The following is a 4,743-nucleotide window of genomic DNA, read 5'->3' as shown; positions in this document are numbered from 1 at the left end:
CATGCCTGTGGTCACCGGGAGGTTGTGCAAGGTAAGTGGGGAGGATACAGCTCTCTGGTGTCCTGATTATCAATGTGGGAGCTGGTCCTGGGCAAATGGAGCCAGATACCTGGTTCCTGGTAGGAGCTCTGGTGGTGTAGTGCTAAGGCACTTGACTGCTAACCAGAAGGCTGGTAACTCAAACCCACCAGCCACTCCTCAGAAGGAAGGCTGGGCAATCTACTTCCATAGAGATACCACCTCGGAAACCCAAGGAGAGGTCGCTACAAGTTGGAAATCGACTCGACGGCAGTGAGTTTGGTTATTTTGGTCTGATTGAAAGGAGTTGTGGTGGTGTAGTGGCACCACTAATAGTAGAATTCTGCTGCTAACCAGAAGTTCACTGGTTCAAATCCACCAGCTACTCTGCTGAAGAAAGTTGAGGCAGTCTGCTTGAATAAAGATTTACAGTTTTGGAAACCCTATGGGGCAGTTCTACTCTGTCCTAAAAGGTAGTTATGAGTCAGAATTAACTTGATGGCAGTGGGTTTTGGCTCTGATCAGAATGTTACTTGCAATAATTCATATTGACTTTGTGTCAGCTGGCAGTTTACCGCTGCTTGTTCACTGTTTTCATTCAGTCTCTTCCTCTCATTGGTATTTGATCTACGTCTTTGTCCTTTCCTTTGAAACTCTGAGACTCAAGATTGTCATCCATAGCTGTTCCTCTTGTTTTTGACTCTCTGCCATAGAAGATCGGGAGAGTGTGTCTGCCTGGTTCTGCCATCTTGGAACCTCTTATATGACAAATGGTTTTGCATTCCTTATCCAAACAAGAAAAACACCAAACTCACTGCTGTCAAGTTGGTTCCAACTCATAGCGACCCCTCCTTGTGTTTCTGAGGCAGTATCTCTATGGAAGTACATTGCCCAATCTTCCTTCCAAGGAGTGGCTGGTGGGTTTGAACAGCCAGCCTTCTGGTTAAAAGTCAAGTGCCTTAGATACTATGCCACCAGAGCATTGAAGACTAGGGTAACTAGTCTGTAGGCGGGCACCACCTGGTGTCTCTGGGTTATAGGACTGTCTCCTTCAACCATCTGGTTTCCTACTGAGGGCATCTTACTGGGTGGACCATGGAGGATGAGGCTTTCTGGCCCTAGAGATCAGAGTTTGAATCTCAGCTCTGCCACTGACAAAGTGACATTGCAATTCACTGCTCTGACCCTCCATTTAATCTTAACTCTAAAATAAAAATTATACCTCCCAGAGCTGTGAGGAGGATCTTGGGAAAGTGTTTTGTAAACTGGAAATAACTGGGTGCGGTGAAAAGAAGCATTCTCTGAAGTGAAACAGTGCTGGATTCATTAAACAACAACAAACGCACACACACACATACTCATATTGTTCACCTACTGTGTGCCCAAGCACTGTGCTGGTTGTTGGAGATGTAGCAACAAATAAAACAGACAAGATTCATGTTTTCATTAATTAAAACTCTAGCATTCTGGTTTCTAAGACATTCATTCAGTCATTTACAAATATTTTTCTGATTTTACTATGTGCCAGGCACTTTCCTTAGCAATGGGCATAGAGGGTCATCCAATATGGCTGGAGTACAGGGTGCAAAGGAGAGAGAGTTGGGTGAGGCAGATCCAGGTTTGTGGGGACTGAAGGTTACACAACTTAGTGTACTCTTTAAGAAAAAGAATACAAAGTCATAAATACAGAATTGGGCTAGATGGCAGTGATCAAGCACTGCTTATATATCTGAGTGGCACAAACAGTTAAATGTTGATTACTAGCCAAAAGGTTGGGGGTTCAAACCCACCCAGAGACTCCTCTGAAGACAGGTCTCATGATCTTCTGAAGTCACCTTCATGGAGCAGTTCTATTCTGCATATATAAGGTGGCTATGAGTCAGAACGGACTCAACGGCAGCTAAAAATTTACAAATTTTAAAAGCCTGACAAATATCACCAAAAACAAACACCCAAAGCCCATTGTAGTTGAGTCCGTTCCCACTCATAGAGGGAGTATCTGTTACAGCATAGGACTTAACTCAGTAGGCTTTTCTTGGCTGTAATCTTTACGGAAGCAGATCACCAGGCCTTACTTCCACAGCGCTCCTGGGTGGGTTTGAACCGCCTATCTATTGCTTAGTAGTTGAGCACAAACTGTTTGTGCCACTCGGGAACCTACAAATAACACATCATAAAATACAGAGCCATAGCATAACATTGTTATTAATTAACTGCATGACATGGATCCATAATACTTTCTACTTTTTTGCTGCATATTCTGTTCATAGGACAATGATTTGCTGCATTATTTTCTGTAGAGAAACTAGAAAGATAATGCAGTCTTTCCTCTACATCACTTATTGACTTCTTTGTAATGGATATTTTAACAACTCTAAGTTGTATAGGTCAGTGCCATGCATAGGAGTACTGTCAAATTTGAAAAACCTCTATTAAGTTTCCTTCATCTATGAACTGCAAAATTTCAGGGCATTTAAAGTTTTCATGTATGGTGACTAATTTTAAATACTCTTTGAGTTGACAGCATATTAACTAGTTTATTGCTAATGTCCCCATTGTGGTGGCATATTATCCTCATGTTGGTATTTCACGTCAAATCAGAAAGAAATTTAAACCTTTTTCCAGTATACTTATATGATTCATTCTTTTTAATTAACAGAATAATTGAACATCCAAGAGTCCATTCATTACTTTGATTTGAAATTTATCTATTCCTCTCAGTGAATTACTGCTTTTGGTATGATCTGCAGGCCAATTCATCTGTGAGCACCAGACACAACTAGGAAAGATTTGCCAAGTATGGCATGACCCAATGTAATGAGATCATACAAACATGCAACTTCCCACATGCGTGTACTTGCTATTTATAGTACTGCTACATGTCAGGACTCAGCTATCTTCTAGTTGGTGCAACTCTCATTTGAAAAGAAGAAAAAAATGTGCAGAGCCAAGTGAATTTCTGTGCTGCTAAATATATTCTGATAGGAAAGAACTGCTACTGTAACCAGGCTTTGATGAGAATCAATCCTCGGCTTACAATTTAACATGCCTGATGATTGGGGAAAAAAGTTTCCACAGACTGCCTTCTGGCTCTGTATGTTTCAAACTTGGTTTCTCATCCACTCTGTGCGTATGTCTGATGCTGGGCATTGTATACCACTTACGGCTCTGCACCTCCATGTCACTGTGCAGGGTGAGTCAGCACAGTGGGCGGTAGGACATTCCTGGAAGTCATTCTTACACTGATGCACAACAATGATTTAACTATAGATGGAAGTGACCATAGATCTCTCTGAACCTGAATTAGGAGCTCTGGTGGCGTAGTGCCTAAGATATTTGACTGGTAACCAGAGGCTGGCCGTTCAAACCTACTGGCCACTCCTCGGAAGGAAGATTGGGCAATCTACTTCCACAGTTGATACTGTCTCAGAAACCCAAGAAGGGATCTCTATGACTCCTATCCAACTCGACGGCAGTGAGTTTTTTGTTTTTTTTTTTTAAACTGAATTAAATGTACCCCCAACTCATCTCTGCCTTACCTGCATCCCTTAGATGTTCCATTGTCATCAAGATAGTATGATAGACAGAGAGTCAAAGTGGAAAGAGAGGCCAGTCTTAAAGATGTACAGTTACATATCTTACTTCTGCAAAGTTTACAAAAACACATGCTTATGTGAACACATTGCTGTGTTTCTCCCAGGGCCTTGAAAGGGCCACTGCAAGTGCAAGCCCTGAAACTAAAGGTAAATCTACCCGTGTGAAATGAAGATACAACAGTAAGAAGGTAAATCCACCTTTGTGAAATGAAGATACGACAATAACTAGGAGACCACACAGGGCCTTGCAGATGATAGAAGGGAGTTTGGGTTTTATTCTAAGAGCAACAGGAAGACTTCCAAAACCCATTGCCTTTGAGTCTATTCCAACACATAGCAGCCTGTAGAACAGAACAGAACTGCCCCACAGAGTTTCCTAGGCAGAAAATGTTTAGGGAAACAGACTGCCACATCATTCTTCCACGGACCAGCTGGTGAGTTCAAACTGCCAACCTTTAGGTTTGCAGCCGAATACTTCACAACTGTACCATCAGGGCACCACAGGGAGACTTAGGGGGCTTTAAAGGGGGCATGGGGGTAACATGATTCAATCTATAATTTTCAAAGACCTCTCTGGCTTCAGCATGGAGATTGGGTTTTAGCAAGGCAAGTAATATCAGGGAGACCACTGAAGATTTTCAGAAGAGAGCTGTTTTATACTAGGGTGAAAGGGTAGAAATAGTGAGTAGTGGATGGCTTGAAGGTGGAATGATGACTTACAGATGGACTAACATCAAGGTAGAGGTGAAAGTGGTGTCAAGGGTATCTCCCAGGTGTCTGTTTGAGTGGTGGCTATGACATCATTCTCTGAGATGGAAAATGTGAGCTAGACCTAATTTTGAATCCTGTCTCCACCATCCCCAAATATTTGACCCTGGACAGGTTGCTTCTCTCTGAGCCACTTTCTCATCAGCAAAATGGGAAACTATAATAATTAGCTTGTGAGGTTGTTTGCAGAGTAAATGAGACAGACAATCTATGGAATGCCCAGCTAGGAGCCTGGCACCTTATCAATAACCTATTTATTGGATGCCATTGTTATTCTTTTTTTTTTTTTTAATTAGGATTTGGGTGAAGATTTACAGAGTAAATTCACTTTTCATACAGCAGTTCACATATACTTTGTCTC

The sequence above is a fragment of the Orycteropus afer genome, unplaced genomic scaffold (genome assembly GCF_000298275.1).
Source record: "Orycteropus afer afer isolate SDZICR_OR568_19922 unplaced genomic scaffold, OryAfe1.0 scaffold00020, whole genome shotgun sequence".
Classification (NCBI taxonomy): domain Eukaryota; kingdom Metazoa; phylum Chordata; class Mammalia; order Tubulidentata; family Orycteropodidae; genus Orycteropus; species Orycteropus afer.
The sequence above is the reverse complement of the archived record's forward strand: the minus strand, read 5'-3'. Positions refer to the sequence as shown.